A 25,525-nucleotide genomic window follows, 5' to 3' on the forward strand; every position below is an offset into this window, starting at 1 on the left:
TTCCTGAATCTAATTAATATATTTCCATAGATATTAATGATTATATTGGAAAAAATATTTATTTTTTCTATATGCTTGTGTGCAGGATGTCCATCGATTTTCAATTCCAGAAATATAGTTACAGAAATGGTGTGGTTTTGATTATGTTCCACTCTTCTTGCTTGCAAGAGCGATGCCTCCATCTCTGGTTTGACGCATACTCTGTAGACAGTTTATACTTGTATGAGTTCCTTTTGTTCTCTTTTCTGGAAGCAACACATTCTGTAGTTCAGAGTTCCTTGATCTGGCTGAAAAAAGGACAGGAACAAATTTGTACTAGTTGGCAGCATGACTCAGTAGTCTCAAAAAATTAAGCAGTCTCAAAAAATTAAGCAAAAGATTTTTGAAGGTTAGAAGTCACTCTAAATGCTTATAGCTGCAATCTTTATTCACTGCTATCACTGCAGTCACTTGTTATCAGATAGTGAGATGCATATACTTACATTTGAGAAGTGTGATTCAAAATTTTTGACTTACAAAGAAGTGTTTCTAACAAACAAACCACAATAAAAGCAAGTAGACATGGTTGCAGCATCTCTCAGATTCACAAATGGTACATGATGTATTGAAGCAGCTGTCATTTCAAAAATAAGGATTTCTTAAGGGGGTTTTATAGCTTTTTCATTGATGAAATCTGAACTCTTGAAACTGCAGGCAATAGGATGCCTTAGTCAGCCATGCATATCCAAATATGGTTCATGGGGTGACTTTTACTACTCTGGCTATTTAAAGTCCTGTTTTCATGAGCTTATTAGCTACTAGTGATCCCTAAGGAAAAATACAGTTGAAACTTAATCATACCAAAAGCCGAGGTTCTTCTGATTCAGCGAACTTGTAATCTTTTATATTTAGTAGTTTACTTGTAAATGTCTTAGGACTAAGAATGCAAGATGTATAAATTAGCTTCAGTTCGCAATAATGCTGCTTCTCCAAATGCAGATGACAGGTTTTGTCTGTGTGTCTGAAGACTTCAAGGAATTCTAACTGGCAACATTATTTATTTATTTTTTTTATATCAGAGCAGAACTTTTAATCCCTTTAGCGACCATATTGCACCACTTCCCCATGCCCAGTCCTGTTCTCTACAGAAGGTTCAGACAGTTAAGAAAAGGTGGGTGTGAAGAATACAAACAGCTTTTAAAGAGAGTCTGTGCATACAGTTGTGAAAATAACAGTGTTGTGGCCTTCCCCCCCCCCCCCCCCCCCCCCCCCCAAGCTGAAAACTAAGTAATAATCACTTGAAACTGACCTTTTTAAAATTTTAATCTCTGGGTGAAATCCAAAGCAGTATTTTTATTTTGAGGAAATTATGTGTTTCCTTTAAAAATATGGAAGTCAAATATTTCTAATTGAAAGCGGTTTCATAGTTCAGTCAGTTCAATGTGAGTACTTTCATTACTGTTTTTATAGTTTTTGACTTAAAGTTTTTGCAGAAAGCTCTATCACATGTCTCTTTTGTGGTAATACTAATTTTTAGAATAATTGTAAACATACAGTATTTGACAACATTATTCCATTATGACACAGGGCACAGATCTTCTTTCTCTGTGTTTGCTGTTTACAGACAACGTTTGAAGAAAACCTGGGGCAAATCCTAGTCCTGCTATTGCTTTGATCACACAGTAGATTGAAACAAAAAATGTACAGATTGTGTAACATACAATAAATAACACTGAATTTCAGTTCTCTCAGGTGCAGTCCAGGATTTTGTTCTCTTGATTTAACAGAAAAGTAATGACACCACTCACACCATTCTAATCTGAGCCTTTGAACTTCTGACTAATTGCATCAGACTAAGTTAATTATCTAGTTGTCACTTATGACTGTTTAAATTAGGAAAAAAAGAAATTTACAAAGGAAGTTATTTCACTGTTCTTGTTTCAAACAAAGAAGCCGGCTTACAGTAATTGAGAAGTTTTTTTTACTAATTGGAATAGGAATATATTTGAGGTCTGAGTTTACCTTCTCTACCACTTCTCCTCAAATTCTGGTCTGTTAATTTCACACTATTCAGGTTTCCATGTTCCATCTCAAAGTGAGCAAGCATAAACAATCATCTTCAGAATCAAAATGTCCTCTTCACAAAGATGTTTTTAAGACAAAACTCTGAAGGGTCTGTTTCCAAGGTACAAAAGAAAGCTCTGCGCCTGTTCACAAGACCAAAATTCCAGGAGCAGAGTTTGATTTTGTTTATTAAGGGAGCTGTGAGCTTTTTAAAAACTAGAATTTTCAAAATAGTTAGGGAAAATAGTAGTTCAAAGAAAAAAAACAAAAAACAACACTTTATTATTATTTCTCATAGTGGGAGTTTAGAATAACATCCTTACTAGCTGCACACTAGGAAGAAATACAATTAAAAGACTCAAAGAGAGTCTTTTACCTTTAGTAATTTTAATCAGTGATACATTTCCATAAACACATTTTTTCTGTAAACAATTTGCAAGGGAATGTATTTCATGCTGTTTTAACATGCTGAGATCAACTTTATTCTGATACATTCAGGTCTTTTAAGACAACTGAAATAGGACCCATTCTGTGCTTGCTGGAGGACACAATGTCACAAAGATTATAAAACTATAAACTGCATTCTCCCTGTGACTGGCCTTGAGACATCTAAAATTATTATTAGACGGTTTTCAAATAACCCTTTCAGATCTTTCATCTCCTTAAATTTGGTTACCATACAAGTTGTACCCTACAGTTTATCCTATCCTAAGTTATCTGGCTGAATTTTTCCACTGGTATGGCTACATGGTTCTTGTAATTATTTTGAAAGCTAAAATCAAAGCGACTTCAGCACCCTATGTGTGGTCTAGTCTTAAACTTCAGGTGTATATTCACAGAGATCATCATGTCAGAGGTGCTCTGGCATAGATGAAAATTTTCCCTAATCAGTAAGCTTGTTCTCTCTAGCTAAAAGAGAACTGAAGGAATGTTCTTATCTATAAAAGACCCTTCTGTCAATATTTATCTGATCTGCATTAGAGATATTCTATTTATTTATTTAGCTATTTATCAAGGTATTTAGTAACACTGTTTCCTCACAAAGCCTTTTAATACCTAGAAATTATATATATATTAAAACAAGAAGAACTTTTACAAATCCAGAGAATCATGTTCTTTCATTCAAAAAAAGTGTGTCTGTATGAAGAATATCAGCTCTAGTGGTGGTAAAAAAAGAGTTCACAAAATCACAGAATGGTTGAGGTTGAAAGGGACCACCAGAGGTCATCTAGTCGCACCTCCTTGCTCAAGCAGGTTCACCTTGAGCACTTTGCTCAGGACTGTGTCCAGACAGCTCTTCATATCTCCAGGGAAGGATACTCCACACCCTCTCTGGGCAACCTGTTCCAATGCTCAGTCACCCTCACAGTGAAGAGGCTCTTCCCCATGTTCAGGTGGAACTTCCTGTGTTCTAGTTTATGCCTATTGCCTCTCATCCTGTTGCTTGAGAAGAGCCTGTCCCCATCCTCTTACACCCTCCCTTCAGATTCTTATATACGTTGTTCAGATCCCCCTTGAGCCTTCTCTTCTCTAGGATGAACAGGCCCAGGTACCTCAGCCTTTCCTCATCAGAGATGCCTCAGACCCTTAATCATGCTAGTAGCTCTTTACTGGACTTGCTTCAGGAGCTCCATGTCTCCCTTGTACAAGGGAGCCCAGTACAACTGGACACAGTACTTCAGGTGAGGCCCTAACAGTGCTGAGCAGAGAGGCAGGATGTGGCACTCTATGCCTTCATCCAAGTCATTGATGAGTAAGTTAAACAGTACTGCACCCAGTATTGACCCTTGTCATACACCACTAGTTACAGGTCTCCTACTAGACTCACAGCCCTTCTTTTGAACTGGAATGTAATTTACGCTTCCTTTCAGCATTTAGACCTTCAACTCTGCATCCAAAATGGCTCTGCGATTTCTGATAGGTGATGCCCCTCTTAAAATATTATCTAGAAAACAGATATGCTTTCAGAAATTTCTATACAGTTAATTTCACATTATTCTTTTATCAGCTGTGCCTGCTTTCCTGTAATTGGTTTAATCTTGAAGCACTGCTTTATTGTAACATGTCTCATGTAGTTTATGCTCTGGCAGTCAGAAACAATTTGCACCTTCCAGACACACAGGCAAATAGAGCAGGTGGGACTAAGCTGCTAAATCAGTCTCGTGACCCAGGATTTCCAGGATTTTTTTCAGGTGCAAAGAACAATGCAGTTTCATTATAGCATCAGCATTTTTCTATTCTTTTTATATCGCGCAAGTATCATGGAAAGGAGAAATCAGACCACAAGAAATAAAAATGGTTTGATAGCCCAAGTGCACTGAGGAAATCTATCATTTAGAATCATAGGATCATAGAATAGTTAGGGTTGGAAAGAACCTTAAGATCATCTAGTTCCAACCCCCCTGCCATGGGCAGGGACGCCTCACACTAAACCATATCACCCCAGGCTTCGTCCAGCCTGGCCTTGAACACGGCCAGGGATGGAGCATTCGCAACCTCCCTGGGCAACCCATTCCAGTGCCTCACCACCCTAACAGGAAAGAATTTCCTTCTTATATCCAACCTAAACTTCCCCTGTTTAAGTTTTAACCCATTACCCCTTGTCCTATCACTACACTCCCTAATGAAGAGCCCCCCCCCCCAACATCCCTATAGGCCCCCTTCAGATACTGGAAAGCTGCTATGAGGTCTCCGCGCAGCCTTCTCTTCTCCAGTCTGAACAGCCCCAACTTTCTCAGCCTATCTTCATATGGGAGGTGCTCCAGTCCCCTGATCATCCTCATGGCCCTCCTCTGGACTTGTTCCAACAGTTCCATGTCCTTTTTCTGTTGAGGACACCAGAACTGCACACAATACTCCAGGTGAGGTCTCACGAGAGCAGAGTAGAGGGGCAGGATGACCTCCTTCGACCTGCTGGTCATGGTCCTTTTGATGCAGCCAAGGATGCAGTTGGCTTTCTGGGCTGCAAGCGCACACTGCCTGCTCATGTTCATTTTCTCATCAACCAACACCCCCAAGTCCTTCTCCGCAGGGCTGCTCTGAATCTCTTCTCTGCCCAACCTGTAGCTGTGCCTGGGATTGCTCCGACCTAGGTGTAGGACCTTGCATTTGTTATGGTTAAACTTGATAAGGTTGGCATCAGCCCACCCCACAAGCGTGTTGAGGTCCCTCTGGATGGCATTCCTTCTCTCCAGCATATCAACCGAACCACAGAGCTTGGTTTCATCGGCAAACTTGCTGAGGGCGCACTCAATCCCACTGTCCATGTCAGCGACAAAGATGTTAAGCAAGACCTATCCCAACACCCATCCCAGAGGGACACCACTCGTTACAGGTCTCCAGGTGGACACTGAGCCATTGACCACAACTCTTTTATTTCTGTTATAAAACCCAACCCTCACTATGAGAAATACTGTTTCCTGGGTTACATTAACTGGCAATAAGGGTGAAATATCCTTATGATCATTACTGATTGCTCCTTTAACAAGAAGTTTCAACTTCTTATTTAAAGACAGTTTAACAGGATTATGTTATTTTTTTCTGTCTCCCATTTACGTTGGACTTCTGTGTCCCATGACTTCTAATTACTACAATTCACATCTCTTAGTTTTTTTGACTCCCTCTTTTGGCATGGCTTTATTTAGACTGTGGTAATACATGCTATTGGATATAATGCCTTCTTGTTGTTCTGGTTTCCACTGAACTACCTACCAGCACAATGTTTTATCTGTCTCATTCTGATCGGTGTGTGTACTGTCTCATTCTGTGTCTGTGAAAGGACCATAGACAAACAAGCAGAATTCCTGATTTTTCCATAAAATGCACTGCTTTCAACACCTGCATCTCCCTTCATTGTCTCATAGGTTATCACACATAACACTGTGCACACATGCACACATATATATGTACACATGCGTATACATATACGTATAAAGGATATTCAGGAGTATGTCTGGGTTTGTGTGCAGCAATGTAGGAAGTGGATCAGTGAATCAGGATGTTTTCAAACAAAGAGAAGAAACAAAAATAAAGGCACTTTTAAAAGTAGTAACTGTTGATTTCTATACTTTTTCTGTAGCCATCTATACAAGCATCCACAGAATATGAGCAATTGAAAGTGATTCCATTGTTAATCTAAATGTTCTGTGAATCAATTTTACAAGAACTTTTTCTTTCACAGACTTCTCCTGTGCGAAAACATGCCCTACATACTTTGTGCTAGGAAGTAATTTAATTATTGTTTTATTTCTTCATTCTTACAAGACTGTAATTACATGTTGTATGAAGTTTGAATTTTTGCCTTGCCTTTTGTCTGTCTGTGACTACATGGAAAATGAATGTGTAGGTACTAATACAATATCATTACATACTTTGTAAAGCAATGCAGGAATAAATGATAGAACAAGATTTACGACAAAGGAAAATCAAGAAATATCATAGTTTCATACAGCTTTTCCAGTTATACTTTCATGTTAATGTGTACAAAAAACAAGGGCAGCAGTGAGAGGTGTTTCTAATAAATGATTTTGGTGCATTGCCATGTCTGTTTGAAGTAGAGAAGAATCGGTAAGGAACAACAGTCAGCAAGGGAAAAAACTTGGAAATCAAATTTTTTTATTACTTTTCATTGAATTAGTGACTTGGTCATTGTCATGGAACTGACTAGGCTCCACTAGGGCACCAGCTATTTCACTTCAGAACAACCTGATTTGAATGATTTCTTTTGTTACACTACTAGATGTGACCTTGCGTCCCAGCGGATTGTTATGTTCTGTGTGACTGACTTCCTCCCTCTCCCTTTGTGTACGTGTGCATAGTTAGTGATTCTGTCTATTAGAACAACCAAGTAAACATTGTTTGCCTTTTGGGAGCAGAAATATGACACTGGCAGTGGTCTGCAGTTGCTCCCTGTCACTATTTTTTTGGGGTCAATTTTTTTTCTTATTTTGCTTCCTTAAGTTCTGTTTTGTATGAGGAAGAAAAACTTTTTGCCTGGAATAAGGTGTAATAAGGCAAAAGTTATACAACTTGTTTTAATGATCAGTTTTAATTAGGATCAAGGTTCCAAAATTCAGATTAAAAAAATAAAATAGGAAAAATTTAGGAATGTTTTTACCTTATTAGTTAAATTGTTTTTTTTTTTTTTCATTCAGTAAAAACTCTGACAAAAGAACTTTGACTATTTTTTCTATATGTGAATATTACATTTCCTTAATAACTACACTCATGGCACGAGTTTTCTTTGAAGCTTATATATTTGGGTATGTACCTTCTGCCAAGGGGTTTTCCCATATGGCATTGGTTGCTGGAAAACTACTCTTCTGATCCACATCCTTGTGTTCTTAACTCTGAAGGAACACATGAGGCTACTGTGGTTACTTCTGAATGCCACAGAAGCATGTTTTGGATTCAGACATTTGCTAAGACTCTTCCTGTTCTGTAGTCTGTTAGGTGAGAAACACAGAAGGATAAAATTAAATTAATTACTGGAAGTGTGCTTAACAATGAAAAACATTCCGTAACCCTAATTAACCTAAAATGTCCTATTACCTTAGGCTTGAATTCTTTGTCCAAGATATTTCTTCCTCTTCTCTGCCCCTACTTTTTACCATCACCCTTTTCTGAGAGGAAGATGAGGGCAAAAAGGGCTAAAGAGAAGATGCTTTTCTGCTGTTCTAATGCACTTGTCTTTTTTATTCCATTAATGAAAACATTCCTTTTCATTGTGCATGTTTTATACCTGTTACCAATTTTGTGGAGATGGATGTTATTTTACTCCCTTCCACCCTTCTCCATTCCTCCTCCTTCTCATCTTAAGGCTGCTTGTTCCTCTAGAAGCTTCTGGATGTGTAGTCTTCGTACTAGATTCATAGTAAATCTTAATCTGTAAACACCATTTAAAGACAAAATGTTTTTACAAATGGGAAAGGTAGAAATGTGTCTAATTAGAGTTTTTCTCCCATCTCTGCACTCTTGATTTTCCTGTCCTCTTTCCACATACTATACTGCAGCACAGTGATAAAGCTTTCCCCTGAAACCTAAATCAGTCACTCTACCTTAATTTTCCATCATTTGATTCAAAGTCATTTCCTGTGGTCATTATCCATCCAACTTGTCTTTTGCTATTCCATAAGCATTTTAAAAAGCTTGTGTTTTCCCCAGTAGCTTTCATGTGTGTTTGTTAATGTATCACATTTCTGTAAATCAGTTCAATTCTTTAATAATTACATTATTGTTCATGAAGTCAAAGCTTCTTTATCCTTCTGTTTATATGTTTGTGGCCACCAAGGGTTAAAATGTAATGAATCTATATTGTGATGCAATTTTATTATTCGAAGTGGTAGGTTAACAAAATAAAAAGACATATGAACACAGATCTTCTTTGAAAGTGTATGTTTATTTTTGGTAAACATTATGCTTTTTATTTTACATATGAATAGCAAAGAATTTTTTTTAATAATTAAAAGAGGAAAACACTGGTTTTGTGGAGAGAGTTGCTGTCAAGCAATATTTGATTACTTCTTATAAGAAGGAATTATCTTTACTCACAGAAAGTAAGTAAACTTTACTCATAAGAAAGGTCAATTTGCTTGGCTCCTTCTCTTGCAGTGAGGTATCTCATGTTAACTGTAGTACAAATAGTATTTAAATCATATGCACTGCACATTAATACAAGAATTATTTTTCTACTTGCATACAAACAGATACCGGTTAGAGGTTACTGCCTGAAGCAAGGTGTCAACTGGAATCGATGGGCCATCATTATTTTCCGTAATCTGCTCTGATTTAGCATAGAAGTATTATCTGAAGTGAAGAAAGATCATAGTAATCCATTCATTGATTATTTTTTATTTATAACATTTGAATTCTTTTTTAACCTTACTAGAAAAATTCCATTTCTCAAATTGGTTTTGGGACTGAATGAGAGGAAATGGAGGAAGGGAAAATAAAACTGCTAAACGTAAATCTATTTTCTACAGATATATGAACACTTTTACTCAGAATTTGAATAGGGCTGCAGTCAAGGGGTTCGCTACAAAGGAAACACATTATCCATTGCTATGCATATATTCCACTGTCCCATTAAGAGAACTGCCTTTTGTCTGCTGAGAGACATGTAAGGCAGCTCTACATATGATCCAGTGTGAGAGAAAAAATCTGTCTTCTCTTTCTGCCCAAAGAGTCAACTTTGATTTTGTTTCCAAAATTTGCTCTTGCATTGTACCTGCACTGACATTCTCAATACCCAGGCAGATTGGTTTCCTGTCTTCTGCATGAGCTTCATAATAGTTCCTAGATTTCATAATAACAGCAGAAAGATGACCTAGTACAAATACTCAATGGCCAAAGCTGATCTAGTGCAAATCATAGCAATTTGTAATTTATGAATCTTTTTATTTTGGTTTTGGAGGATTTTGTAATTGTTTTTGTGAAGACAAATCCTACAAGAAATGTCATGAATGGCCTTGAAAGCAATATTTATTGCCTTATATAGTATCTAGTCACTACTTATTAAACAACACTGCCTTTTTATCACTTTGTTTTACCTTTCTTCCTCTATAGCTTCTTCCCCTATAGCTTCTTCCCCAGCATTAAAGTTCAGAGTGTTACATGAAAATGAAGAGTGGAATTATGAAGTTGATTGGATTTTACAGGAAAAAAGAAATTGAAGTGGGACTTTTTCTTTATAACATATTTTTGGTATAGTATAGCAGTTGCTGCACTACATTGAGTCTATTCTGTCATCCCTTCAAGTTTTGCACATATAAATATGTATTAATGACTTTAAAGAACATGAATATAGGAAACTCCTCAAATTCAGCATATTTGCTTGCACTGCATCATTAATTCCACTTAAAACAGTTATCAGTAGGCCAAGTGATTCAATACAGAGAATGTCAGTGTCCTTTACTCAGAAATCTGTGCAGATTTAGTGACAGCAAGTATATTTTAGAATTCAGTACTTACTATGTTGTTTTTTATTTGAGAAGGACCTGCTGTTTTATAGACCATGTATAGAACCACCAGAAACCATCTACGTTGTTCCCTTTTGCTGTCACATAATCTTAGAACATTTATCAGTGCGTTATTTTTGCTCCCAACTAGTGGCTGAAGCAGCTGAAAAGGGATGCTATGCTCCCCAAGTAAAGAATAAATTTCCTGTTGCTAAAAGCAGTGGTTATTTTCTTGCTTTGTTCTCTTTTATTTTGCTTTTCTGTCCCTGCTAGCTACAGTTTTCTGGAGCAATTGTGCATGGTTTCTAACGTGCTATCTTATATTCTTGTGTCTGCTGGTGCGTAACATTTAGTTGCCATCAAGGCAAAACATAAATTTATGTAAATTTGTTTTCTTGCAGGAAATAATGTAATTGTATGTGTTTTTTTTTTTATACAAGAATTGTTGAATCCACTCTACACAGTATTTTCACTTAGGAAGCAGAATCTTCTTTGGCCTGGATTTTTCTAAGCGCACTAAATGGCTTTATGATTTTTATACTTTTAGCAAATTGTGAAGAAGTTAGTTAATTGTCATATGATTTTTTTAAAAACATGAGGACTGATGGAATCATGCATTATTACAGACTGCTGGGTAAGCACTCAAATATTCATGCATTCCTTTAGAAAACTTTTTATTTGTTTAAACCTTTCATTGTTACTAATGAAGATAATTTTGAGCATCTAGAAATATCAATGCCACTATGTGGAAATTTTGTAGTCTTTTACGGCCAGTTATTGGCGCAGGTTAAGAGAACTCAACTGAATGATTTCTTTCCATCTCTTATGAAACAAAGAACGGAATTATTGACCATAAGTATATCAAATCCTAGACATATAACAACAAGTTAGATTCATGACTTTCTTTAGATTCATAGCTTCTTTTTAATATGCAGTATAAAAGGAAAACCAAAATTATTGGTTGGCTGGATTTGCTCTAGAAGTCTGAAAAGTTAGCACTGCTGCACTGCAAATCTAGAGTGAGCTTATGCTTTCCAACAAATACTTCAGCTTTATCTTGGGCATTTTTGAACAATCATTCCCTTTTAATTAATTAAGCAAATTTTTATTTCCTTACCTTTTCTGAATAAGAACCTCTGGGGAGCACTTTCAGAAAATTCCATTTACAACATATTCCCTGTTAACAATGCCATTCAGAGTGAATAAAAAGCAGAGAATACAGTTTGGATTTCATTACTTAACTGCTTACTTAAATTATCATATAATGGAAGCTGTTCTTTTGAATGTTTTCTAAAACACTATTTCAATATTGTTAATAAACTACATTCTGTATCATGTGTCCCCCTTCTCAATTTACAGTTTATTTCAACAATTTCTATGGTTTCTGTCTGTGTGCACTAAGATGTCATGCCCTATTTTCCCTCTGCGATCGACTCTGCTTGAGCAGGAGACTTGGACAAGATGTCCTTCAGAGGTCCCTTTGAGCCTGAACCATTATGTGATCTTGATAGTCAACATAAAGCAGTAAGACAGTTTGACACCTCCTATTGGAGTTCCACCTTTGCATGTTTAATTCAGTTATAGGAATGAATACTCTTTACTCAGTATTCTTTGCTTAGTATTGAGTTAGATTATGGTACATCCTGCCTTGAGTACGCTTCACAAACAGCTTTATGCTGCTTTCATGGCATCTGGATAGCCTGGAATAAATATTTGGGAACTACTCCCAGGTCTTAATAGTCAGCTTTTGAACATACAAAAGTTAGTTTGCCAAGCTAGTTTAATCGCTTGTACTTCATGTAACTATTTGATTTAGCAACAGATTAAACTCCACACTAAACTGTCTTTTAAGTGTCTTCATCTACTGACCCATATATTTCTTGCCTATCTATCTGTATGTCAGCAAATACGCCCAATGAAGTACCTAATTGTGATTAATAGTTGTAATTCATTATGACTGAAACTGGATATGATGTCCTCTGGGGGAAAATGGTTAGGCTGTTATCAGGTATTTTATTCCAAAAATCCATCATTTAAAAACATTAGCTTCATCATTTAGCAAGGCAGTGAAATCAGACTGTTTGGCAAAATGGCCATTGACAACAACAGATATATGTTGGCATTTGGAAGGCTTTAGGACCTCTGGAAGAAGGACATGAGGCAGAGTACAAAAATGTGAATTCCAAGTAATAGAGTTAGAACAACCATAAACAGATGTGCTTGGAATGTCAAGACAGGGTATGAGGGAAAATAAATAAATACAATTTTTAAAGTATTGGCTTTGGCATACTCTGAATTGAGGCTAGCTGGTTATTCCCAGGAAGCATGGTAAGTACAGTAGCTGATGCAGCATGCTTCATGCCAGCATTTGAAAAAAACATAAACTAGTGGCAGAGCTTATGACAAAGTTGAAATGCATTGAAAATAAAAATACCAATTTATTCACACTAGTAGTTGTGTTCACGGGCACACTGAAGAACAAGAATCACCAGGAAATCAGGGAGATCAAGCGAACTACAGAAGTCCACAAACTCTGCGCACTTTTACTGCTCTTCTGGGTAGGGGTGTTTCAGTCTGATTGCACCTGACTTCATTGTTGTTACGCCCAGGCTTTCATGTACTTATTTCTGAAAGCCCCCCAGCAATATGGTTCGATCAGCCTTCATTTTTATTGCCCTCTAATTTTGGAGGCATTTCTATGCCTTACGTGCATACAAGAGTGCAGTATCTGACAAACATGTACATCCAGATGTGCTGACTGCAATGAAATACCATTTAAAAATATTTAAACTTCATTCATTAAAAACAGCCTTGAAATTCAGCAATAATCCTAGAACACAGTAGAGATAGGAAATGCCAGTGCTTGTAGATTGACAAATGCTTCAGATTATTACAACCAGTTCTGTAGACCTTATACTGCTGTATGACGTGCATGTACATTATGTTAATTTTTTTCTTTCTTGAGTCCCTTCTGTTGCTATTTGTGTACCACTGGCTTCTCAGGATGTATCATAAGTCCATTTGAACATATTCAGACACAACGAATAAAGTGTTTAGGCAGCCTACAAATTTTTCTATTTTTAAAAGAAGGATTTATTTTATGTGTTTTGCAAAAGCAGCAACAACTAAGAACACTCACCCTTTCTTTCATGTCCATTCAGGTTTTGAACAAAGGCAGGATAATCTTTTCATGGAATCTACCAGGCAAGCATCTTGTTCTAATTTTACTCATTCATGGATAGCTGGAAAAGGTAAAAGAACAGAACTATTTCTCAGCTCCCAGAAGTCTGCAGCTTAGGGAAATCGTGAGTTAGAAGTTGTGTGCTTGACTTTACTAGCCCTTCATCAATTTTTCTTCCATTAATTTGCCCATGTAAGATCGTATGCCCTAAATATTTTCCATGCTTTTACGCGCACGTTTAGAGTGCAACAGTGGAGGTTACTTTTGATCTTACTGTTTTTTTGTCTTACTTTTAGTGTTTGTGTTGTAATTACAGTTACAGTTACTGGTTTAGTGCACATATATAAGCTACTGTACTTTTTATTTTGAAGCAAAAGGGGAGCAGAAAGAACTGTTTGCATCTGGCAACCACACCTTGATTCATTCTGGCCCCCAGAGTCTTGGTATGGTGCATTAATTTTTCAGTTTGTAATTTGCCAGCTGCATTTAATGGAACCAATTTTCATTACATCTGTTCTATGGTTCAAAGAGCTCTTTTAGTTGCCAAAGGGGGCCAGCTTCACACAGATTCAGAGAGGGTGCTAATACAGTGTATCTTGAAGTATTAGATAACCAGGGATGGTTTTATAGCAAACAGAATATTTTTTACAGAGGCAGATTCTATATTCATGACTTGCCACTATTAGAATTCAAATTTAAACTGCTTAGGTCTCTTCCTTAGGAACCATATATTGATTTTCCTGTAATTTTCTTCATAATGCTGTCTGATTACTTATCTTTTCAATCAACCAGATATTTCTGTTTATTGGTGAAAGAAGGCATAATTATGCATGAGTAGATCCTGATTTTAAACTAAGAACAGTTTAGAAAAGTTTTCTAATGAAATACTAAAAGATGTGAGGAATAACTGAATAATTTTCAGCACTAAGACAAGGCAATTTTGTACTGAACAAACCTGCATTACCAGGACAACTGCACACATTGTGCATAATTTTAATCTTCATAAAACGTGTGGCAGTTGTATGGTATTAAATTCAAGATTCCAGTTGACAGCAGCTTTCAATGAAAAGGTTTTTCCTCATGGGCTGAAGAAAATTTGAAATGTTCTACTACACTTTGAAGTTCTAAAGCATCGGCCATATAAGAATTATAAAGCATTAATCCTGAAGAGTTTCCACCTGACAGTCATAAACTAGCATACCTGTGTGCAAAGTGACTCAGTTTTACTTCCTCAGGCAATACTTTCCTTTTTTTCTGCTGCTTCAGAAATATCATGCATCATGTTGTAGTGAGAAGATGGCCTTGGAATGACTGAATCCTTTTGAAATCACTGAAGTCTACAGTGTCACTGTATTTATCTAAGACATTTCAATGACATTTATAAAAGTTATTTATACTAGGAGTTTCATACCAGTTTGATAAGCCACATGAAACTTGCTCTATAAAAAGTAATCAAGAAGTTATTTTCACTGTGTTGTTTTGAACAATTGTTTTTTGTAAGTCTAAAAGCATAATAGGAGCAAATGTATTAGCAATTTAAGCACATTATACACAAGGTAATGTATGTGAAATAGTCCCTTTTGCACTAGTTTGCTTGCTTATTTGCTATCAGTGGGATTATTGCCTGACAATTTAGTCAGGATCAAGGCCTAAGGTAACAATTTTATTTCACAGGAATATTATTTTATTCTCTGTGAAGTATTGTTTGGGTTCTTTTATGTTTTGGTTTGGTTTGTTTGTTTTATGAATAACAAAAGCACACATATGCTGTACCTCTCTGACTTTAGTAATACACCTCTTCTGCTTCAGAATATGATATTTGAAGGATCCTCATTTTTCTCTGTTGCAATACATCATATATACTTTTCTTTGCAAGGAAGCATTATAAGAAAACTTGCAATTTGATTTCTATATCAATCAGTTTTATTCAGATCTGAATCTGAAGCAGGAAACACATATTCATGGCTGTACAGTAATGAAATGAGTACTAACATGGGAAGTTATGTTTACATTGTTTCAGTCGTAAGCTGAAAGCAACAAGGGACCTGTCTCTCAGCACCAGCAAGATCAATCACAAGCTTGCCATGTGGCCTCTATTTAGACTTTACATTGGCCGTTTTATCAGGTCCTGAATTTTAGGCTTTGAGTACTAAGCAGACAATTTATTTTTCCAGGTAAGAGGGAAGAGAACTTAACAAATGGTCCTCCAAGAATTCTAATCTTTTGTCTTTTCTCAGTACATGGTAGCATACAAAAAGGACTCTTAGCATTTATGTGCTCTGGCAAACAGCAAGACAATGATGTTTCCACCTTCCCCAATCCTCCCAGTTATTTTATATACTAAGTTAGTGATCACAGTTACATTTTCCAACAGTAAAAACAAATCCTTGCACTGGTCGGTGGTATTTTTTTCTTATTGAAGCTGACTGAATGGGGTTTGAATATGAATTACCCATTATGAGGTAACCTTACAAAAATGCTTATAAGAAGGAAGAGGCTGAGGAGAGGGGTGAAGGAGTCACTTCAGGTCTGTATTTCAACTGCAATATTTGGTGAGACAGAATTTATACACCAGGAAGTGCAGAGAAACATCAAGAAGAGCATCAGAAGGGAAATGAAGTCTTCTCAAGTGTGTTAGCATTGTATTAATTGGTATGGAGGAATGCTTCATACTCGCTTTAAATTGAAATTCACTACAAAATACACAGCTGGAGGTGTCTGCTACCTTGTGCATTGACACAATTGGAGACTAACAAAATAGCAAAAGACTAAAATGTGCTTATGTAAAATGAAGTTTACTAGGTTTCACTGAACCATTTGAGCTTTCCTGTACACAAATGCAATCTAATTCTTTCCCACATTACAGTACCTCCCTTTTCATTTCCTGGTTATTAGTTTCTTTTATTTAGAAGTATCTGAAATTAGTTTTTTATATACAGTGTCAAAATATTTCCATTGCAAAGACCCAAAACCAGCTGTATGTGTAAAAGTATGATTGACTTAAGTAAGGAGAAGTAGTGTTTCAAAATAATCCATTTGTTATCAGCCAGCTACAGTCATTTGTAAATGCCTTGTTTTCCTTTTCTGCCACTGAACAAAGTCTGGGTACTTGGTAGCATCAAGATTCTGACACCCCACCTTGAGATCTGTCTTTACTACCAAAAAGGTCACCATATAAAGCTCTTACCAGTCTTCCACTGGATTTCTTTAATTTCCTCTCAGAACTGCTTTTGCTTCAGCCACTCATAAGATCCAATTCAGTTGTTTTGTTTTGTTTTTTTGTGGAATCCGTAACAGCTGATAACAAAAACAAGGTTTTAGCCAAAAAGCGATAGAAACTACAGCAGGATATCATCTATCATCCTAAATGAATAGATGCATGACTAGTGAAAAGGAAAGCAGAGAGACCAGAATTAAGTGCTCCTCAGTACATTACAATTGGCAGATTCCAGTGCATAGATTCAGCTTAACCTAATGTCGCATCCTGGGAAATAAATATTTTAAGGAATGAAAATCTGTCTAAGAACATGTCATCAAGTCAAAATAAAGCCTAAACCATTTTCCAAATAAATTCATCTAATGGTATTCAAATAGTATTGAACTGATTTCCTCCACTTTTTGCAAGTAGGGATAACATCTGATGCACAGCAGACTACATACTAATGTAAACATGAAATTTACTGATATATAGATATTTTTAGGAGTCTTGCTGGAAAACATGAAAGGAATAGAAAGTTATGGAGATTTGCTCTAGACTGGAGTACTTGCTGCTAGGAAAAATTGTTTCATATGAATAAATAAACGGAGAGGCAAAGGACTGGAAACACTGCTAAGAGACTAGTGCATAGAGCACATGAGCTCTCCTTGCTTTGGTTTACTGTTTTGTCTTCTGTTCTCTAAAGAGGTTGCCTATTTTGCCTGTAGAAATATTCCTTGATTATTCATAAGGGAAAGAAAGTAATGTCATTCAGACAGGACTTCTCTAGCCCTGTAGAAAGCACACTTTGCGCAGTGTGGATTTATATTACACCTCCTGAGGTGCTTTTTACAAAGCACATGACTTCTAAAAATACATGTTATTCCAAAATGCTTCTTTGTTTACAGTAGAGACGTGCCCCTGTGCTGATTATGGTTTAGTCTACACACTGGCTTTTTATTATAATTGAACTGTTGTGATTTAAGTGAGGAACAAGGGCATTGTCAAAATCAAGATGGTGAAAGTTGAAAGAAGTAAGTAAAAATAGCTTACATTGTTATCTGATGCTACTAATCAATCAAAAACTTGCAACAGTTTCTTCCTGGTGGATGCAGTAAATATAATATCTGTTTATCATTAACTGGCACATAATGAAAGGTGCTGAATACAACCAAGGACTTGGGAACCTACAGCACAGAGCATGAATTTTATGTTCTTCTTCCTTGCTTCTGCAGAAGTCAGTGCTAACTTGTAACCTACAGAATCATGTTTTCTCCTGTGTCTGTCTTCACTTTCTGGCCCCATCCGTCATTCCACTCCCCTCATGTAGATAGCTTTGGTGGTAGGAACAGGACTAAGGAAAAGCAGACTTGAGGTTTAGTTTTTAGGCTCTAAATCAAATACCAGGATTATCAGATCTTGATTAGTCCACCAGCCTGTCTTTAGGAGATGCGAGGAAGGAGTGTGGGGAACAGTGAACAGGTGGACGCACTGGTTATCTATATCCCTTGTGACACCCCTTAAGAGTGATTGTCATATTTTTTTTTAATATTCTCTGTTGTGACCAGTCCACTGGTTTCAGATCTTTAAAGAATGACCTAAATTTGCAGTTAGTTGGGATAGGTCACAAATTAAGAACAGAGGTCTTCAGGAGAAGAACCTGTTTTAGGTTTGTATAGATAAACAGACTACACCAGATATTTGCTTAGCATTTGGGTACTTTTAAGTATAATGTTCTCCATATCTGAGGACATTTTAACTATTTTAGTTTTTTACTACAATGCACAAGTTTCCACCCTTATCCCAATTGAGGTGTCTAAGCTTCTTCGCTTTGCTCAAGCTTAATGTGTTGTCATTTTAGAGATGACAAAAGTCAGATTCCAAGTCCTTATAAGTTTATTTTTCTAAAAATTTACTTGAGAAAGAAATGGAGTTAGTATTGCATGATTTGTATTATATAAACCAAAATAACTTAGTATTTTCACTTTTGTCTAGTTTAATCTTAAAAAAAGGTTTAATTTTTCCAGCAATTTCCAAAGCCTTGGAAGCAAATTCCTAAGACCCTTTTCCCAGCTTAATTTACTATGTACTCTTCCAATACTTCATGCAACTGCTAAACATTTGGATACTGCTGATGCTGATCCTTTTTAGCACAATAGGCTGAATTTATTTGGTCTGCTATTTTTAAATACATTTGTCTAAATAGTATTTAATGTACTGTCCTTCCGAAGGCTTTTGCATTACTCTTTTCCTTATTTGCTTACCATTATTAAAATCCATTTTCCATTACAATTTTCAGTCCAGACTGAAACAAAAGCTGTCTTTCACAAATCGTGCCTGCATTTAGTGAGTTACTTTCCCTATTTCCTCTTTGCTTTCATTGTGCTCCCCTTGCTCTTTGTGTGTCTGAATGGAGCCTGGTTCCCTTTCATATCTTTTGGAATACACTCTTTTGTACCTTATTTGATACAAAAGTTGGCTTTTGTCAAAGAATGTGGTCTTATGTAAATACACTTTGCTTATCTGTTTCTCTTTTCTAACTTTAATTTCTTTGAAATTTCAAGTTGGTCTGCCAGCACAGAGTAAGGTACAGAAGTGAGGCCAGAGAATAAGGTCCTTAAAGCAAGATTTTGCCTGCTTTATGATTAGGAAGAACATCATAATCATCATAAGCTGCTGTTCTTGTTTCCATTATGCCTATGGGGTAGAATACATTTTTCAGCAATGTCCAAGACACCTGATAAAATTACTACCATGAATTTTTGTTCTGGTAATGTTTTAATTAAAAAGCAGATACAAAAATGTTTGGACATATTTAGGTGGAAATGAAAGCAGTCATCTTTCTATGTTTTTTTATTTATTATTAATACAGTTGCATATAAACAATTATAATAGTGATGAAGAAATGTGTAACAAATCCATTTCTGTATAGGAATACCTGGAGCATGCCATTGGCTTCAGGGAGTTAAAATTGTCTGACAATCCAGAACCTGACCGATTAAAAATAAATTAGATTACTGCTAATATAGTTGAATAATGTTGCAAATAAGAAGTGCTGAAATTAAAAAAGAAAAGAAATTGTATCATTGTATTATGTTTTAAAAAATTTCAATTCCTGCCTACTTCCATTATGCAATATGTAATGGTGTTGCTCTGCAATATTTTAGTTCAGTTAAAAGTCTCATTAAGAAAAACCAACTTGCTGATTTATCATTGCTTTGCAGAGTAAGTTTTAATGAGTGAAATTTCACTAATGAGTAAAATCTATTTTCCAAAGACTAATTTTTCTTTTATGAAGGCTGAGTGCATTCGTAATAGGCATGTTTAGGTTTAAAATTATTGTTGCTTCTACAGCGGTTATTATTTCACATGTAGAATAAGAATATTTTAATGACATTTAAAAGAATTATTTTTTAAATACCTTATTTATGTTATGCATTCAAAATATTTTTTAAAGTTTTGGACTGCTACCTTCCAGAATTAAGTAGCTTTTCCATATGGTATATTTTAGTGAAATAATCCACATTTATATATTTATGTCAGCTGAAAATTACCATTTATTTGTACTTGATATGATACTAAAAGAAGATGTTGACCTTGCAGCTTTTTTCAGTACTGACCAAATACTTTTGGATTTGCAATTTGAGATTCAGTCTTAAAATGAGCTCTCAGTCTTCTTTATTTTTTCACAAACAAAATATATACATCTCTTTAATTTGACAGAACTACATGCCTGTCATTGGAGGAATGTATTCTGCAACAGAGACCAAGGAGGTGTGCAAAGGAAACGGGTTTTCTTAACATTTAGAAAATATACATACTTCATTCTGCAGCCTTAGTCAATTAATTTCCCACATTTCTGTTTTCATTGTAAAGGGGACTGTTTTGAAGACTTATATAGAAGAGAAACACGGTGAGAATCTGTTGTACGGATTCACATTTTTGTTACTGTTAAGATGAAGTTTTAATTATAGATAGACCACATAGATTTACGGTTAATTGCCTCCAAATGCTTTAGTTTCATTTCCTTGTAACTTACAGCACTTGTAAATTGTTCAGTCACAAGTTGTCTATTCCAGCCAGTTTGAATCAGGGGACAGGTATAAATACTTGAGAAAGATAAAGGGGTTTAATGGATGGCTGTCTATTCTCTGAAAGACGTAGTTATCCAAATTGCAAATGATCATATAATTTAAAATGTATTTGGTTCTATCGGTAGTGTACATGCCTGAATAAATATTTATAGGTTAGTCTTAATTTTTGGCATTTGCAATTGTGAGTGCTTTGTCATTAATGTGTTAATCCTAGTTAAATCTTGCATTTGGTTTCTATTTTTCTGATGTAATATGTTTTATTATACTGGCATTGTAACACACTAAGGGATTGGACAATACATAATATCTGGAAAGACAGCAGGGTAGTTCTATGAAGAAACACCAAAGCAGGTAATAAGAGAACTGAAACATATCTTGCCATTTCTAATAGCATGTTTCACTGAAATAATTATGTATATATGCATCTACTGATTTTACTCACACTATGAAGATACAATGAAGTAGATATCAATAGTGAGGTACAATAAGAACAAAGCAAAGGAACGAGCAGGGGAAACATCACAGACAGATGCACACGTTATGTTGAAAGCTACAGGAGGAAGAAGAATATGACATGAAATGACAAGACATCACCAGAAAAAGTGGGAGAGCAAGTGGCATGGGAAGGAGGATGAGGGGAAGACTGCTGTATAACACCTACATATCCCCTACCTGTCAGGATCTATTTTTTGAGATTGATGAGGCAGAAGGATCTGCTCTACTGTACATAGAACACAGGTTCCTCTTACAGCAGCAGCACAATAACAAGATTCAGGAACTAATGGAAGAAGTGCTCAGGAAAGCAACTGCGCAGTCTTGAAAGTGCCCAAATCAGAGCCTGTAAATTGTAAACTGTCAATCAGTAATATTTAGAATTTCTGAAAATAGTTTTGACTAGATGTGATTTCTGCCAGCTGAAAGGTGTTCTTAGTTGTTTAATGCTGGTACATGTGAAGTATAAAGCTGTTGAAGGCTCACAGGTTTTTTGGAATGACTACTTTAAATATTGCAGCTCATATGCGTGCAAGAGATATACTGTAAAGAGTTTCTAGTTTTATTTGGGTGAATCTGCTCAGTTGCAATGATAGGTTATAGGTCAGCTGCCTGTCAATATCAGTGACAGCACCTTATTGATATGAAATTATCTTTAAGTATCCCACCCTTAAAGCGTAACACAAACATGTAGCTCTTCCTCAGTTTTTCAAATTCAGTATCAAATTCTTCACATTGCCATTTTAATTTTGTCAATAATGCTATATTTTTTGTATTTTCTTCAACGTTGTGATGAACACCATTAAAAGACATTTGTATTCTCAAAGTTATCTTTCAGTTAAAACTTAGAGAAAAACATGAACAAATCTTTAAAACAGATCAGTTGCAGGACTTTTGGATGAAAAATCTGCATTTTGTTTTGTTTTTCTCCCTTCATAAATAGATTTTCTTGTTTCAACAGACTACAACTAGCAGTTAGTGAAAAAGAATACATTTAAACTACCTAGTTTACAAAATCTGGCACAAAACACTAGGATTTTGTAAAAATCATAAGATCCTAAAAGCAAGATTTAATTTTGAAGGATGTATGATAGCAATACTTGTATGGCATTTCCTAGTCATTAAAGGAATAATGGCTACTCACATTTCCCAAATGCAGTCATCCAGTGTTTAGAGAGTCTTTGTTAAGAAAATGACCAGATGTGAAAAGTCCTTCCTGTGTAAATGTAGGCACTTAATTGACTATTCTAATCATTAGAATAAATTAGACTACACTCTCCACAACTCCCCATGGAACTTTTATCTCAAGAGAGAATTGTAAACCAATTCACTATTGCAGTGCAAAACAGACAAGCGTGTTTTCTATACAGTATCTGCGCCCAAATGTGTTCATTCTCCCCTCTGCCTTGTCTTTGGTGTGTCTTCCCTTAAACCATATTGGTTAAGTTGTGCTCACTTTCTGTCTCTCTCTGCAAGACAGAGTTCAAAGTCTGCTGTGTTGTGTTTACTTTTGAGGACCTACAGGAAGTTGTAATTCAAGAAAAGTTGTTACATTCTTGGCTGTGACCTGTTCTCAATTTAAAATAATCCTTTTTTTTCCCCAACTGCCATAAACCAATGAGCAACAAAGTTATTTTTAGAAAAAGTAAGTTAGGGGGTGTGGGGATGCTTCAGAGCCAAGGATGTGTAGGACATGCAGCCGTGTCTCTCTCAGGCCTCTCTAAAAGCAAGCAAGATTGCAGATAATAAGAATAACTGGTTCTTGGCCAGCCACTATCAGTAATTCAAAGGTTCACAGCTGTGTGTGCAAAAGGAGTGTGTGCAGGAGCATGTGAGAAAGAGTGTGACAAGGGGTAGCAGGTTAAAACTTAAACAAGGGAAGTTTAGATTGGATATAAGGAGGAAGTTCTTTACTGTAAGGGTGGTGAGGCACTGGAATGGATTGGCCAGGGAAGTTGTGAATACTGCATCCCTGGTGGTGTTCAAGGCCAGGTTGGACAGAGCCTTGGGTGACATGGTTTAATGTGAGGTGTCCCTGCCCATGGCAGTGGTGTTTGAACTAGATGATCTTAAGGTCCTTTCCAACCTTAACTATTCTATGATTCTATGATTGTGCTGACTTGATCTGTTCCCAGAACACTGGGGCAAAACTGATGACTTTCTGTTCCAGATCACTGGAACAATGTTTGCATGTTCTTGAGGAGGTGAGATTGCCGAGTACGTAAATATCCTGTATGACTGCATAGTCAAGATCCTAGACAGTAACTATAAAAAGGACAAGAAAAAAAGGAATAAATGACTTAGTCAGACCATGCACTGCATCCATGTCCTTCAGTCCGCCACAAGGGGGTTTATGTTCATGTGAACAGCTGTTGAAGTTCTTCAGGCTGTGTTCAGCCACACTAAGGGATGACTGATTTCAAATTGTTTACGTTGGACCTGTCAATATGAGGTTCCAGATTTAGTATATGACATTTTGGGGATAGATCTTGCATGAATTTCATCAAATAACAGATTTTTCCCTAGAGACTTTCTTAGTACCCTACAGCTAGTAAAATGTGGTTATTCCAATAGTGGATTTGTTTCAAAAGCTAATATTGCTTAAATATAATTAAGACTTCATTACAGAAGTTAAATAAATAGGTGCTTGCCAAAACTTAAGAAGGGTGCTTGTGATTCAGGTGCCTGCACTTTTGCCCAGCTACAGGTTCTGTCTCACAGGAAAGAGAAGAGGGATCATTTGCCTCTTCCTCCTCCTTTACCTCAGTTATTTTTTTCTTTTCCAGCTTCCAGACTGCAGTTCTGTGCCCTTTCATTAGCTTTAGTATTTCTATAATCCTTGTCTGAGCCACTGAACACTTTAAAAAGGCAGAAAATTATCCAGGTTAAGTTTTACTGCCATTTTAGTGAGTTTCACTTGCCTTCAGAGTGGTGCAATGCTGACATAGTAATGACAGCAGGTGGAATAGAGGAACAGAGCTCCCATTTTTAATGACTTCGAGTTGTTCAGCTGGTTCAGTGGCTCTTTTGGAGTCATAATCTCACTAAATTGAATTAAACAAAAGTGCTTATCCTGCAGATCTTGTTTTCCTTACCTCTATAAATTACCATGTCTTCAAAATGATGATTGGCAAAAAGGCATCTTATATCTAACCTGTAAATCATTCACCCCTAATATATACTAATCAACATGTACTCTGTTGTCACAAACAAGATAATTTAATCAAATAATCAAATAGAAGAAGTCATCAACTGCAAATGCCATAGCAGCAGCAAATGCATGTTTTTCCTCTTTGTGCAATACAGTCTCTTTCAGGAAATTAAGAGATGCAGTTCTTGAGTGCATTTGCACAAACGTGCAACGTGCAATGCCAGAACACACACAGCTCAAATTTGCATTTAATTCACAAGGTATGACTAAAATTAATGTAAGAGGAGATTGTCTATTTAGTTGGCAAACAGAAATACACTCTAAGAGCATAGGAAGGAGAGACTTCAGCAGTTAAAGGGGTGGTATTTTCACTTCACGTGTTTTGAACAGCATGCAAAATAACGTGGGTTTGCAGGTTTTGACAGAGAAAGTTTTTCTTTTTTTTTTCTGATAGCGTAGATCAGCAGTGATAGGGTTTTTTCACATTTTCTGCCTTTTGGTGGAGCTTTTTCCTTTCCATTTTTAGGTTGTTTGTTTAGACTTTTTTAAAATTTATTTTCCCTTCTTCAGTTCTTTGAGGTTTTTTGTTTATTTAGGAATTTTTATGTGGATCTTTTAATAGTTCTTTGTGGGGCTGTCCTTCTTGCTCTCATTTTTTATTTCTGATTTCTTTTCTTTTACATTCATCTGAATTTTTGCTTGTGATGCCTTCTAGGGGCTTCTGCAGCTTTCCTGATTTTAAAAACCCAATATATGTAGAATTTCAACATCACTTTCAAAACTTAGGCATCCCTTTTCAATGTAATGGCAAATGACTGTTGGTTTCTATTCTGTAATCTCAGAATCTGTCTCTGAAGGAATTGCTACATATTAAGCAATTGTCACATCATACACCTGATACATGTCAAGAATAAAGGTAAAGGAGATAATTGGTTATCATTGTAAACATTCAACTCTCAGAAAAAGTGTTGTATGTAAATGGAATTTGTAACTGATATTGGTATACAACACATTACCATGGTGAGAAAATGGTAATTTTGGCCACTAAAAAACATACAGTTTTTTTGTTCCCAAAATAACTCCAAATAAAGCTCAAAACCAGCCAGATTGTCAGATTTAAATGTAAAATAAGGTATTACAGAACAGCTGCTGAGTTGTTTTGTTAACCTATACCAACCTTTTTTGAAGAAATGCAAATATGTAATATAAATCAGTAGGTATTACTATATAGGACTAATTTAAGAGGTTATTCAACAAAATTTATTTCTTTCAAATGGCTATCCTCTATACTGCAATAACAATTATCGTTCTTCACCAAACATTAAAGGAATAAAGCACAGAATGCAAGCACTGTAGATCAAAGAAAGGGAAAAGTATCTTTCAAAATAAGCATTTGACAGAAATAATGAATGT

The 25,525-nt window shown here is 36.0% G+C and overlaps 1 long non-coding RNA gene across 3 annotated transcripts in view; it reads left to right on the top strand.

Annotated features, from left to right (window-relative positions):
• The window catches only part of LOC134166803 (uncharacterized), a 704,714-nt gene that overhangs the window by 524,489 nt on the left and 154,700 nt on the right, over positions 1-25,525 (top strand). The window contains exon 4 of one of the 3 annotated variants that reach the window (XR_009966025.1): positions 15,554-16,429. The exons of the other annotated variants lie outside the window; for them this stretch is intronic. This is a non-coding gene — a long non-coding RNA (uncharacterized LOC134166803). Of the gene's footprint in view, positions 1-15,553; positions 16,430-25,525 lie in introns of those variants that run through there. 3 annotated transcript variants of the gene reach the window in all.

Source organism: Pezoporus occidentalis, unplaced genomic scaffold, assembly GCF_034315485.1.
Source record: "Pezoporus occidentalis ecotype Australia unplaced genomic scaffold, CSIRO_AGI_Poc_V1 ctg1, whole genome shotgun sequence".
Taxonomy (NCBI): Eukaryota; Metazoa; Chordata; class Aves; order Psittaciformes; family Psittacidae; genus Pezoporus; species Pezoporus occidentalis.